Consider the following 15,584-nt stretch of genomic DNA (forward strand, 5'->3'; position numbering starts at 1 on the left):
TGGAACCGTGGCTACAAGGAGATACGGGGAGCATCTGGGGGCCGGTCATGTCTTGCTTCTTAGTCTGGATGTTGGCTATGGGAAAGCATTAAATTTATGAAAATTCATCACTTTTATGCATAACACAATAAAAAAATCTGATCATATCGCACCCTTGCTTCCAAAGGTTTCTTGGCTGACCAGTGTCTATACGACAGATTCTAAACACCCTGCTCAATTGTCACTTCTCCATGAAGCCTGCCATGACTTCTATGGTCCTTCATCACTCCGCTATAACACAGATACCATCACAGAGCAATACATCTGATCTTTGTGTGTGTATTCCCAATGAAATCACATGAGTCCCTGGGGCTGCAGCTGGGTCTTCCTCATTTTTTGGGTCTTGGTGCCTAGCACAGTAACTGGCATGTAGTAGACTCTTGATAAACAAATAGATAAATGAATGGATGGATGAATGAATGAATAAATGAATGACTTCTCCATTCTCAGAGCCCCAGGTCATCTTGGAGCCAGCAGCATAGGCTCACAGGCATGGAGAGGTATATAGGGAGTCAGCTTCCTAGGGATCATGGCTCCCTCTCCTTGACACACAGCTCACCCTTGGACTCCCCCCAGTATAGTCTCTGAAGCAACACTGGAAAATCTCTAGCTTCGGTCAACAATGACATTACAAATGTCAAACCTAATGGACTTTTCTTGAGTTTCATTGTGGGGGATCTCTCTGAGCTTCTGACATGGTGGGCACTTCATCTTCTGAAAATATTACCTTCTGCTGGCTTCTCCAACAGTACTATTGTTCTCTTCCTGCCTCCCTGACAGTTCCTTCTCTGGCTCCTCTCTTGGCTCCTCACTCTCTGTTCCTAATCACTCACCCCTAAGGCCATCTTTTCTTTTTCCCCAAACACTCCATACATCCCTCTGCCTCATGCTAATGTCTCTCTTCCCCGGGATGTTAAGATCCAACATCCTACTGGAGAGCTCTTCTTGGGTGCCCCCACAGACACTCAGGATCCAGTATCTGACACTGAACTTAAACTTTTCTCTTCCAAATCTATTCTTTTTTTTTTCCCCCACAGAAACCTTGGTTTTGAAGAAAGGTGTCAACATCTGCCCGTTCCCTAAACCACAGGCCTGAGGGTGATGCTGGGTACCTCCTTCTCTCTCACCTTCCTCAACAAATCAGCTCTAAGTTTTGTAAATGATTCCTTCTTAACATCGCACTGACTTGCTGTCTCTTCTTCATTCTCCTTGCTATTGCTTTTTTTGTAATAATCTTCTTTGTCTGCTTCCAGTCTTCATCCTAAGCCAGCAGGATCTTCCTAAATTGCAAATCAGATCATGTCACTTCTCTGCTTCAAACTTTGTAATGCTCCCTGCTGCTTGCGGATCCATTCCAAAGTCCTGGATATGGACCTCAAGATTTTCCATGGTCTTGCCTGGCCTGATTTCCAGGCTAGCCTTATCTTTCACCACACTCTGCTTCATCCTCGGCATTTGAGAACTTGGTGGCTCTGTGCCTTTGTTCTTGCTCTGAGCACTCCCCATCGATCTGGAATGCCACCCCAAAAGCTATTTGATCCAAGTGTCTACCTGCTGAAACTCTCACCTTTCCAGGCTCAACTAAGGGTCACCTTCTAGTGGATGCTTTTCTTGAGTCTCCATTGTCTTGGCAGACCTGGCCACGCCCCCTCAGACTCCCATTGTCCCTACACACATCTCTTCCACAGCAGAAACAATATTGCGTTGCCCTTGATCAATCCCAAAGACACCTGCTCCTAAACCTCAGTGGCCATGATAATGTTTTCTTTGTGCCTTTATGTGCAATGACTGGCGGACGGTCTCACATAGGCATTCAGTAAAATGCCTGGGGAATGTTGTTTGTTACTGACTGTGTTTCTCGGAAACTTTATCTTTGTAGTTCTCACCAAAAAACAGTGAAACAGCACAGAATGGCAAGCCCAAAATATAGTCTGATGACCTCTGCAATACAGAATTGCTTTTTTGCCTACCTTTTGCTAATAGCTCCTCAGCTTTCCCTTGGGACCAGCTTCTTTCCATCGCATACCATTCCTGGTGGGTTCTCAGAACGGGGAAGAAGCCTCCAGGAAATCTGAAACTCAAATGAAGAAAATGGTTCCTCTGTCTAGTCTCAAAACCATTCTGGTTCCCATTCTCTCTCAGACGTGGCTGGTCCTATTGTCTTCCTATTATTAGAGGACACTCATAGCCCTCTAATAAATTGCATTTTTCCATTCTTGCACCCAAGTGAGTCTGTCTTGCTTGCACTTAAAGAACCTTTCAAGATGTAACAATGCAAGTCATCACCATCTTGTTTTCTACTCCTTTCCCTGCCCTCACTGCTGTGTTCCCAGAAGTCCTACCTCAGCCCAGGTGATCTGCCTATTGGCTGTCTTTTCTGCTTCTCCACTCCTCTCGTCACCACTGCTTCTGCTACTTACCTGGCTGTGATTTGATTGAAGGGTTTGTTAGAAAAGCAGAGCCTCTGATCCCTTAAAATTAAGGGCAATCCCTACTTCTTGGCAGGGATGCTGCCTGATTTGACAGGAGTGAGTAGTGAGGGAAGCGTGTGGTGTTGGGGTTGGAAATAGGGAAAAAGTGAAGAGAGGTGATGGTGGGAAAGTCACAAAAATAGATGAAGTGGTCATGAGAGAGGACTTCAACTACCTCTATTTCAACCTCAGACTTTCTCATTAAGTTCTTTCCATCTTATCTCAACTCCGAGGCAAAAGATCCTGCAGGCAGAGTTACCACCTGATGGGAACCCAAACTACCCCCTCAAGCAATAAGGATGGCCCTGAGCCAGCAAGACACGACAATCATGGATTTGACCTTCACTGCCCACCTGCATGTCCCTACCGAAATTTGTCCCACATATGCACCTGCAAGTATTTTTGGCACTTTGGAGACAGTCTTTGAGAGCTAGTCTGCTCGCTCTCTTCCCTCTGTTGACCTCATTTAATAAATTCCTTTCTCATTTCACCCCCACTTGTTTCCCTGCCTTTGGATTTTGCCAGCAGTGAGTGGCTGAACCTGGACTGGGTGGGACCTCTATTGCCAGGTGCTCTTGGACCCCTGTGCCCCTGCTATAGTCAGAGTAGTACAACATTTCAACTACCCTCGGAAGCCAAGGTTGAGTCTTATGGCCTTTGCTTGAGGACACCCTGGTCAGCTGCTTTTATTTTACCAGAGGTGGGAAGAGTAAAGACACATGGGTATTGGTGTGGATGGGAATAGAGCATCCCTAGTCTCTGAATACTTCCCAAAAATCTCACTTGTAGAGCAACTGTTCTCATTGAAACAATGGAATAAACATTGGCCATAGAGACCCAAGTTAAGTCAAATAGGGGCTGGTGCTGCACTATATGTTGGAGTCACTGACTCTAGTCTTCCCTGAATTTTGCTAAATCCTGTGGGCTGAGCTCAGTAATCCGATGTAGGCAGTGGAAAGATAAGAGAAACTGAAGTGTGGGCCAGGTGCCAACCATGTCCGGCATCCTGGGTAGGGAGAATAGGAATATGAGAAGAGTCAGGGAGTTAAGGGCACAGGACTGGATGCTCTGAGAGTCAGATGTTGTTTCCGCCTGCAAAATACATTCCCACTGCTTCTGGTAGCAACACCGCTATTTCCTTGGGGCACTACCCCTGCACCAACAGCCCACAAGGTGTAGGAGTAGGTACTGCTGGCCCCACCCCAACTCAGCAGCCAGGCTGAGCATGTGACCCTGGCCTGGCCAATAAGAGCAGATGCTCACCAGTGGTACCAGCTCACACACCAATCAAAGTCCTAGAAAGGCTCATTTCCAGGACTCATTAGAATGATTAAGAACCGTGACTCTTTCAGCTGGCGTAGCGTGGAGGCTCTGTGTGCTCACGGTGCAGAGAACCAAGGTGTACAAGGAGCCAATGCTGGGGAAGCTGCCTGAGTTGTGCAAGAGAAAGGGCCTGAAAACTGAGGACATCATTTGGACCCCAGCAGTTGTCTCTTCCTCTGAAATGTATGTTTATGCAATCCTAGCCTGAATGGCCTCTCTTCTCCAAAACCTTCCCAGCACAACAGCCAGAAGTATTCAGGTGCTTTTTCCTCCCTCTCCATAAAGCCAGTGGCACTTACCGCCTGAAGATCCCAACTTAAATCATATAATGAATTGTTGGGCACCTGAAACTTCTCAGCCAGATGCCACTGGAAGACAAAAACTGAGCAAAATGCACACACTGTCCTTAGCCCATAGCCTGGCCAAAGGGAGAACACAAATACAGCTGACTGATGAAGAACCTGAAGCACAGAGAGGTAATGTAATTTTCCCAAGAACACACAGCTAGTGAATACTGGAGTTTGTATTCAAGCTTTGATACTGTGATTCAACAGCCAGGTAAATTTAACAACCATTCATATTGTCTGTCTGGTGTATAAAAGATGTTGTTATAGGCATTTTCTTCTGTAGTTTTCCTCTTGGAGAGAGCTGTTAGTTGGGAAAGCTTTGGCGAATGGCGCCCAGAGACCCAGGTCAAGGTGGGAGCTGATAAGGGCTTATGTTTACATAAATTTGTCTTTCACTGGCCTGAGGCTGGGAGGTGGTTCCTAGAGACCGTTCTTCTGCTGGTTCACACATCACCATCTGAAGGTATTTGGGTTTGCCCTTGCCAGCTTCAGCTGACAGTCAAGTGGGACAAAGTACATTTGTGGCATGCACTCCAGCCCTTTTCCACCCCCAACAAGGTTCCCTTAGGAACTGGGAAAAGCCACAGCTACTGGTGGTGTTCCTTAACATTACACCACTCCTCCACCATTGTCAATCAACTCACTCCACCTTTACCTTCGTCCTGCCTTGCTTCCAGTATGTCATCTTCAGACTTAGTACAGCAGAGACTCTAGATATTGGCAGGGTGGTGAAATCTCTGGAAATCCCAAGCTGGCAGAAGCCCTGAGATGAGCTCTCCTAAGACTTCACTATTTAAGCCAGGGGAAAGTCAGCCTGTCCTAAATTATGCCTGCTTCAAAGCTGGCCCATTTCTCTAGTGCCTTGACCTCAATTAAAAAAAAAAAATTAACGTCCTTTGAAGAATGCCACTAAATCATCTCTCAGCCTTCTGCAGGCTCAAGCAGTCAATTCCTTGATCTTTTGGAAAAGTGTTTCTCTACAATCTCAACAAGTTCTCTTGTCTAGATCTTTGCTACTCAAAGTGTGTTTGGTGACCAGCAACAGCAGCAGCCCCTGCAAGCTCATTAGATATGCAGACTTGGGCACCTGGGAGGCTCAGTTGGTCAGGTGTCCAGTTCTTGATTTTGGCCTAGGTCACAATCTCAGGATCATGGGATCGAGCCTCACATCAGTCTCCACACTCAGCATGGAGTCTGCTTTAGATTCTCTCTTTCCCTTTCCTGCTGTTCCATTCCCCCCACCCCCGTTTGCACTATCCCTCTCTCTTTCTCCAAGAATAAATAAATAAATAAATAAATAAATGCAGGCTCTCCACTCTCAGCCCAGATCTGCACTTTGCAGGATTCTCAAAGGATGTACATTTAAGTTTGAAAAACACAGATCTAGACCAGTGGTTCTCAAACTTTAGTGGGCACTAGAAGTCCCAAGAGGACTTGTTAAAATCCACATTTCCAGGCATATTCGTAGGTGTCACCTGCCTTTGTTAGTGGAGCGAGTCATTCTAGGCTGAGATTGCATGGCTGAATTCTCTTGGAAAGCAGCCAACCCCCTATGCCTACCATCAATGCCTACCCCCATGCCTACCAACCCCACCATCAATGGCAAACATGGCTAACCACCTTTATTTCCCTTTGCTCACATGGCTCTAGGGATTCTGCTCCGACCCGCCAACCCATTGCTCCTGCCCTGCTAGACCTTCCCACTAGACCTCAGAAGCATCACGCTGGTAAAGAGGACATCATCCCCAAATGTTCCCTCTATATCTGGCCTTACTGAGCCCTCCCTGGCTCTGCCCCCAGGTTGCATATTCTCTGAATGCTTTCATATTATTACTCTTCCTTCTTATATAACTCCTATGCTTCAGGGCTCAGATGCAGGGATGGCCTCCTGCTCCCTCTCAGGCATCGTCCTGACATCCCTTTCCATTCTCAGAGGCTCTTGGCTACCAAGATACTCTTACTGAAATGCAAACAGATGGTTCTATCGTCCTAAGGACAAAAGTCTGGCTCCTTACCTTGAGTATAGTATTAAGATGTGCACCCCAGGCCCATCTCTGCCCTCCCTGCCCCCTTTCTACACATTGTCATTCTTTACTCCAACCATTGGGAGCTGTTTCTACCCAGAAACTCACACCGCACCACCCTTTGTCTCCCTAATCCTTTCTTGCTTTTCATGACTCAACCCAAATCTTGTCTCCTCTAGAACATCCTCCTCTGAGTTGTTCTCAGTGTGTGCTCCCAGAGAACTGTGTGTCTCCCTTCTATACTGCTAATAGCATTGGGTTACAATTTCCTTTTACTTGTTTGTTCTCTGTCCAAACATAAGGTAGGGCTTATGACTCATTCTCTGTACCACTTAAGATTTTGAGCTGAAAATTACAGAAATTAAACAAAATAATGGTTTTAACAAATTAGGATGTTTGTTTTTCTCATATAACAAGAAGTCTATAGGTCCATTTTAGTGATTTGATCATGCTGCCGGTGATGGATTCTTTCGAGATTATTGTTCCAAAATCTTTAATATATGGTCTTTGTCCCTCATGTTCAATTTATGGTCCCAAGGTGTTTGTTCCTCTCCAACACCCAGTCTGCTTTCCAGAGGTGAGGAAGGGTACAGGTTGACAGGCAAAGATGCCTGCTCATTGAGCCAGATCCCTCTTAGCTGCAAAGGGGCTGGGGCTCAAGGTTTGTGTCTAGACACATTGTTGCCCTGAACAAACTGGGCATTTTCTTAATAAAGAAAGGAAGTAATGGATATTGAGATGCAACTGTTGGTGTCTGCTATGTCCCAGAATCTTTAGAGCTTAACAGAAGCCTGAGTCAAGAGTACAGCTCAATAAATAAATTTTGGTTGCATGAATAAATAAGTTATAATAATACCTATAACCAGATCTGTAGGGTCATAAAGGGAAGACATGGGAATCACATAGGTGACACTGGTAGGGATAGGCACTGAAATGATCCCTGCTTTGACAAGGGTAGAGAACCTCTCACATATTCTCTCTGGGACCTTCCTCAGATCTTCATGCTTCCAGGATCCCTCCATTCCTAGGCCCTTGTCCACATGGTGCCCACATGGTGTGCCTTCATGGAGTGGTCCTGGGGCTCTGTGGGATCTCAGGCCATTGTGATCTTCCTGACGTACTCCAGGCTCTAAGGTACTCCTCCTCTGGGCTGAAACAATTTTGATTCTGGGAAATTTAAAACTGCAAAAAAGACAAGAACAAGGACTCCTGCCAACCAGTCAACATCTCAACCTAGAGCCTTTCAAAGTATTTTTATATAGACATTTTTCAAAACAAATTTGGAATATGTGTATGTGCTGTTTCATAATTCCTCTGCTGACTTAATCATAAGCCTTTCTGTGCCAATTAGCAAATGTTTACCATAATTTTAGGTGTTCCTGCCTTGGGTTCCATTGTAATGTCTTGTTTGTACTTGATCTTCACTTTCCACCCATAGCTCCACAAATCAGACCACAGGGCTTAGATCTAATGTGTCAGCTTGGGTCTACAAGAAGCAGATGCCAGGATGGATTAAGAAAGGCAAGAAATTTCCTGGGGGAAATGCATGTAAAGTAGCAAAGGGAAAGGGCACAGTAGGAGGCAGGGAGAGACTTCTGAGCAGATACAGGCCTGACTCCAGAGAAAGGCGGGCTGGGGGGAGGAGGGGACTTGGTCCCAGCCAGGTCCCTGGGAGCCTCAGAACAAGGGTTGCCCTGCTTCTCGTACCCCTACAGTGTTTAATCGTTTGCTGGCAGCAGCACAGCCCTGGTGTGAATGCTGAGTGGATCTGAAGTTGTAGCAGCTGGAGATTCTCATCCAATGACGTTTCTCTCAGTAGGTTCTCTTAGAAACTCCACGGATGCCATATGCATGCTCTTAGAGATTCAGTCATTTCCAGCAGAGTATGAAGATGCAGCATTACCTGATTAGTCTAAAATAATGGGCTAGCTATCCTGTGCCCAGAAACTAAGCTCCTCTGGAAAGGCAAATGTGGAGGAAGACGCCTCCACATGCTGGTCCTTCCTGGCAGCAGTCTGGAATCATAGCCATTCCACAGCGTTGACTGTGAATGAGCTGTTTGCCTAGCTAATGACAAGAAGAAGGACGTCCAAGTCAGGGTGAGCACTAATGAGGAGACAAGTAAGCCCGGGTCTATTTTATGAGGAATCATGTGCTTGCTCAGAACAATAACTCTCTCAGACTACTGCAAGAATGCATTCTGGGTCCCTCATGATACCCATCAAACTGACAGTCCGTATTGACCTCTGAAGATTGACTGTGACTACTTGAAGCATGCCTTTTCTGGGCAGCTACTCAGCCCTGCTTGGGGCAGAAGTTGTATTTTAACTGTTTAAGCACACTTCAGGTATCTCCCTAATCCAAGGGTGAAAACTCAGATTGGTACAAGGGGCTGGAAATTGCACCAGGTCTGGGAATTTTGGTGTGCTGGCTCTGTTGGAGGAGCACACTCAGGAGAGGGGGTGAGGGAAGCCCGGTAGAGCAGAAGAAGCTGATCCAGGATGTGAGTTCTGCTGGAGTTGAGCTGCAGCCTGGTACCATGCGGAGCTCTGGCATGAATCCTGCTACAAGTTCGTCCCACTTGAGGCAAGAAGGCCAGCCTTTTGCATACCTAGGTCAGTCAGTCCTTGGCAAGGAGGTGCCTTTTGTGGAAGGTGGCACACTGCCTCCTAGGAGGCCGCTTCCCCGTGGCTCAGAAAGAGAAGGGGACAGCTGTCAAATACAGTACCCATGGAAGATGGAGGCTGCAGACTCTGGACTAGGTCCTAGCCAACACCTACAAAATACCCGTGCCCTGTGGTCTTAAGTGAAAAAGGGACCATGGCAAATGAAGAGTACAGGCCTGTCTGAAAGGACCATAGGGTCTCCACCTCAGACAGTCAGGGCTGGCTCAGCCTTGCCAGTTCATCTGATATTTTGAGAGAAGCTGAAAGTCTGGATTTTAGGTGAAATTGCTGATTTTTAAATGTCAAGCAAACACTGGGAAGGCCAAACAAAACCCTGATGTGGGTCTCCATGGACCATCTCTGTGCATTCCTTCCTGCTTAGCACAGCAGAGTCACTCTCCCTAACGTGCCTGCTGCATATCAGGGCTGGGAGCAGATTGGGGACCTTGTAAAACACAGTATTGTGAATCCATGAGAATTTGGTTTTGCTACCAGTGGCAGAAAATCAAAAGCAACAGTAGCTTAAGGAAGACATATATATATATATATATATATATTTTTTTTAAAGATTTTATTTATTTATTTGACAGAGGGAAAGAGATCACAAGTAGGCAGAGAGGCAGGCAGAGAGAGAGGAGGAAGCAGGCTCCCTGCCGAGCAGAGAGCTCAATGTGGGGCTCGATCCCAGGACCCTGGGATCATGACCTGAGCTGAAGGCAGAGGCTTAACCCACTGAGCCACCCAGGCGCCCCGACATATATATTTTTTATATACATACACACACACACACACACGTGTATGTGTGTGTATTTTTTTTAAGAATGTAAACCATCTCTGCAGAAAAGTTCCTTTCTAACATAAAACAGAGTTTAGAGATAAGCTGCTCAGTGCTGTCAGGGCAGCTCCATAAATCCAGGGACTTAGTCTGCTTCTAGTTTGTACTCTGCCGTTTTTAAAGCGTGGCCTCTCTCTCGTGACCTAAAACCATGCTGTCCAACATGGCAGCTGTAGATAGCTACCAGAGGGGTTCTGTAGAACCATGGCTAGTCCAGGTGAGTTTTCAAAGCGGAAGGGTTCAGAGTAAGTCTCTCCCGAATGTGAACTTTGGCATGTGGACCATTTTGGGCTGAAAGCACATGAGTCCCTATAGTCTCAAGAGACATTTTTGTCCCTCCTTTAATTGCCTAGAAGAACCTCAATTGGGAACTTTCCCAGAATTAGAGTTGTTATAAGAGGTCGTTTTTATTTAAATGACTCATCTGTATGGTGGGGTTAATGGCTCATTACCAAACATCTTCCTTACTGCCCCGTGAATTATCTTCCTCCTCTTTGAAGCCCCAGGCCCCCGTCCCATTCCTTAGCTCAGGATGGCACATAAACCTCATTTCCTCTTCCTTTGAGTCTCTCCTGTATTTGAGGTTCCTGGATATGTGAAATTACATTTAATTTTCTCCTGTTAATCTGTCTCATGTCAGTTTAATTCTTAGACCAGATAGAAGACATTTTTGAAGAGTAGTGGAAAGTTTTCCTTCCCCTACAAAAGACTTAGTATAATAAAAGAAATATATAAAAGCCTGGCAAATAACTTTAAGATGGAGAAAAAAATTCAACTATGTTTGAAGATCTAATTGTTTGTATTAAGCCTTTCATGAGTTGGGCAGTCTCCCATCTAGTGAGGAAAGAGTTCAGAAGAGTCATACAAAATGGAAGGTTTTTATAGAAAGGAGGGTGGGGGCAAAAAAGTTACTGGCAAAAGACAAGGTTTGTTTCAAGCAAGGTCATTTTCCCTTATGGGGAAGAACAAGAGGTCAAATCCTCCAGACGATCTCATCTTCCTTTGTGGGGATAGAGAGGGATTGATGTGACAGATTTCCTCACTGGTGCTGACCAGCAAACTCTTGACTGACCTATTAAAACTACATTTCTGATGAAGGTTGAAACTATGATTAGGATAGGTATTAAAACCTGGTTTGGTGACCTGACCTAAGTGACGCCATTTTGAATCTATGGTTTTTATTTTTAACAAAGGTAAATGTTAGACAATTTGAGCCAGAAATAACACTGCTCCCCACTCCCCATCCTTTTCCACAAGCTGACCTTCCTTGTAAACCCTGCCATTTTCCCTGAAGCTGCCTGTCTCTGTCGAAAAACTGCCCTGGTTTGTCCCCTGCTCTTCAGGCTGCTCCCAGATCCTCCATGTTCCTCTCACTTCAAGTACAGAACCCCCCGAAACAATGCGCTCATCTCCTTTGGTCTGGCCCTACTGTGGACCTTCCAAATTCTCACTCAGAGATGCCTTTGGGCATTTTCCCAGATGAAGACTTGTCTCTCCCCTGGAGCTTATTTCTTAAAATCAAGCATATTATTCTTTAATCTTGGGGTGGGTTAAGTAAAGCTGATGAAGGGAAGTAAGGCAGCCTCTGACCTATCTATGGAACTTTCCTGTATAAATGGTTTGCTTTCCTTAAAAATATACACACACATATACATATATAGATGTGTATACACACACACGTGTACACACACACACTAATTAATGGTCAGTTATCTTATAGTGACTATATATTGGCTTAAAATATACTCTGAATGAAAAGGATACTTTTCATTATTGGCCATTATAAATCCAACCAAAATAATTTCTGTTCTATCAAACTTGTCCCCTATGAAAGAAGAGGGATTGAGCAATGAAAGCCCTGTGGGCACTGGGGGGAGGTAAGCTTATCAGGAAGCATTGACTCCTTCATAGGGCAGCCCGGAAGAGGTTGGGCATGAAAGTGTGGATAGCATGGGGAGCAGGCTAGGTGCTAGAGCTGGAGTTATAGCTCTGTCTGCTTTGGGGAAGATGGAGGCCTGTGAGGCCAACCCTGAATCAGGAGGACTCAGGGGCCTCATGCCCTCCTCCCTTCCAAGGTGGACATAGCTGAGCCCTGAGTCATTCCCACTTGGGGCCATGGAAGAAGAAGAGGGTCCTGGAGGGCCATTTCTGCTTTTACTTGTGTCCACGTGACTAGTACTTTTATTTTTTGGTGTTAAAGATAAGTTAGGTGAATGTGTGTCTATGGGTGGGCTAGAGAGTATGGAGCCAGGTTGGACACATCCATCTCTCTGCTCAGTTTCTAGAAGATTACTACCACCAGCTTAGAACTTTGATTCCCTATTCCCCTTTGTCTTCTTCCCTTCCCCATCCCATCAACCAGAACAACCAAGGGTAGAGTCAGACTAGAATAAAAACATAGCAAATGTGGGGCGCCTGGGTGGCTCAGTGGGTTGAGTCTCTGCCTTTGGCTCAGGTCATGATCTCACGGTCCTGGGATGGAGCCCTGCATCGGGCCCTCTGCTCAGTGGGGATCCTGCTCCCCCACCACTCTGCTGCCTCTGCTTACTTCTTATCTCTCTCTCTCTGTCAAATAAATAAATAAAATCTTAAAACAAAACAAAACCAACATAACAAATGCAAGCTCTTTACCAGCCTCTCATCTGTGAGGGGCCAGTCCAAGACATGAGAGTAACATCTTTGTCTCCACTTGATTCCTTGGTAACCATACACATTTCTACACTTTCTCACTCTATCCCCAGCTTCCATCCTTCACTCTGAGTAACAGGGATGGTTCACACCACTTCTCACTGTCTTGGGCCATGAAGTCTATGTTACCTTCCTTTCCATTTTGGACTAAGGCATAAGAAAATTTCCCTTTAATTCCTGAGTTAATCAGTGGCATTAGAATTTTTCAAATGTCACATTTATAGGAAATCCAAGAGAAGCAGCAATGACCGGTACCTAAACGAGGACATCTAGACATGAGTGAAGGTCCAGGGAGCAGCTCTGGGCCTGGCATGGGATAGACCCACAAGGCATTGAAGATTGAGCAAGACTCAGCCTCACTCTGAACTGCTAGGGAGAGAAACTGACATCCCAGGAGGCAGTGTAGACTGGAACGGAACAGTCTAGAATCAGACTGTCCAGGATCATATAGTCTCATTTGTATGAACTCAACCAAGTCAGTAAACCCTTTCCTGACCTAATAACATAGTACCCACTCAGAGGGCTGGTTAAGAATTAATGAGCTAAATCACATGAGTTTTCATTCCCTAGAGCCTGGCTACAGTAAGCGCTAAATAACTTAGTATTATTACTAAAAATCAGGCAGAAGCATTGACCCATATTGACTTGAGCTATTGAAACTTTCTCTACTGGCCTCAAAAGGCTGAAAAACAAGTTGTTTATTATTGTTGTTGTTATTTTAACACTTACAGCATCATTGTTAATTGGCTTTGGTGAGCCATTATCAATCTTTCAAGAAATTGGAGAGGAAATAATCAGCTTTGTATGTGCTTTCTGGCCTAACAAGTCTTCTACCTTTCCCGAGTCCTTTTAGAGAAGTTGTGGCCTCTGTGTCACAGAGGACTTTGGTGTCACTCCAAGATGCTTCCTGGTGGACTTTCTGCTCGAAGAGATTATGACATCACGTGGTATTTATTCTCAGTCTCTCATCCACAGGGCTTGATCAGAGATGACACTGGCTTTGGGTAGCTAGCTCTTTCTTTCCTCCTTGCTTTCCTTTCTTCTGCAGTGATTCTGTAGGGAAGGGGAAAGAATTTTCCTTCTACCCCACTGAGTCCTTGGCTGAGATGACCCTGTAAGAAAAGAAGAATTAACAAGAGAGAAAAAAAAAAAAAAACCACAATGTTTCTTATGTATGCACTTAGGTCAAGGAGCCCCACAAAGATAGGAAACTCAGAAGGAGGCCAGGTGATTGAGGCTTCCAGGCCCAGGCTAAGGAAAGCAGTAAGGATTCTGGACTTTAGAGAGGGAAGGTGAGAAAAGGAAATGTTTGATAGACAAAGGGTGCCTTGCAGTGGAGACACTGGGCTCTCAGGTGACGTGACCAGTTATTTCTGGTAATAGCTCTCTTGCTGACACAGGCTTTTTCAACGGAAACTTCCTTTGGCAAAGGATAATTTCTAATCTGTCTTCAGAGCTTCTCCTATATCTGTAGTTTCTCAAAATAATCAGTTCAAAAGAATCCTTATACCAAAGGGGCATATCTTGAGGTTGCATAATCTGCTTCCCTTGAACTCTCACCTATTAAAGAAGCTCTTACAGGAAAGAACCAGCAGCCCCTTCTTCGCGCTGGACATTCTGTTCTATCAGGGTGGACACCGGGTACAGCTCAAAGGCTTCAGAACATGGGGGCAGCAAGCATCTCATGGGTGTGTGAATTGCTCTTTCTGGATCTCTGACCACACTTTCTCTTTAGTATTTGCCCCCAGGATGATTCAGCCCTGAAGCTTTCTCCTTGTCTTCTTTCTCTGACTCCAGATGGTTCAAGGGATTTCTCCTCTGACTTTAGATGAATTCTAGGAGGTTCCAAATGAAGGCTTCTCTGAATATATTCAAGGGTATGCTTTCTAGTTGAGTGCTGGTCATTCCCATAACGGAGGATTCTGTGATCCAAGGAATTTGTGATCATTGTGTTACCGAATAAAAAATTGGGGGCTTGCAGGACCTGTCAAAATCCTTAATGTGCACTGTAAATCTGCAAAAGGGTGAACTATAATTTGAAACAATTTACACATATGCGCCTGTGTGTGTGCGCACACACACACACACACACACACATACACATATATGAGAGAGTCCACATCTCAGAGGAGTGGTTCTCATTAAACACCCTTTGGGAAATGAAGAGCTAAGCCTGGAATACTATACAACTATTTCAAAGGGCACAATAGACTTATATATGAATTGTTAAAGGGATGTCCACAATCTATTAGGTAGAAATACATTTCTCAACAATATGAGCACATTCCTTTATTTTCATTAGAAAAATAGCAGGGGGTGAATGTGAGTACCAATACACCTGGTGGGCACACAAAGGGGCTGGAGGTCTGTCTATCACAGTGGAATTATGCACCACCACCCCCCCCCCCGGAGTGGAGGAGGTGATTGGAGGCATGGGGAGAAAGAGTTTATTTAATTTCTTATTTAATACAAAATATTTTAAGTATGAGAAATTATGAATGATTTTGCTTTTCTGTAGGCTTTCTGTATTTTTTTCACAGAAAACTTTAAAATTAACAATGAACATATCTAGTGGAAGTCTCCGCTTACTATATCCTTTAGCTTCTGCTCATAATAAGGGTTTAGATGAATGGAAAACGATGTGCAGCCAATGTTGGAGCTTTGGGCCTTATTTTTATCATGAGGAATGTTTGTCACTTAAATTTGACCATTAGTGTTAAGTTTGCTGAAAGAAAAAAAAATTTACCTCTCTCAGCTTTCCAATTTCAGGCAGGAGTGTTGGCTGGAGATAAATACAAAAGGGAATGGATGAAGAATAGGTGTTCGTGGTTGACATCTAATTGTTACAGGGCCAGGGAGTAGAAAAATGAGAATGTCTCCAAGGAATCTCTTATTTCTTCCCCCGACCTACCTTCCTTCACATTAGCTGATATGGAACAATTTGTTGGTTTTCTTTTTTTAACTGTACTGGGGAGATGTTTGACTAACTCTTTGTTGGTGAGCTCTTGGTACCCCCAATATATTTCCCCTATCAGCCAATTTTGTCTTCATTGTTCACAGTACAGTTGCTATGTCTTTCGAGAAATGAGAAAACTGTTATGGTTAAATAATAAAGAGATAATGCTGTGTGACAAATGCCTGTGGAAGCGAGAGCCAGAAAGATTTAATAATACCCAGTGAGTTATGACCAT

Source organism: Mustela lutreola, chromosome 9 (genome assembly GCF_030435805.1).
Source record: "Mustela lutreola isolate mMusLut2 chromosome 9, mMusLut2.pri, whole genome shotgun sequence".
Classification (NCBI taxonomy): domain Eukaryota; kingdom Metazoa; phylum Chordata; class Mammalia; order Carnivora; family Mustelidae; genus Mustela; species Mustela lutreola.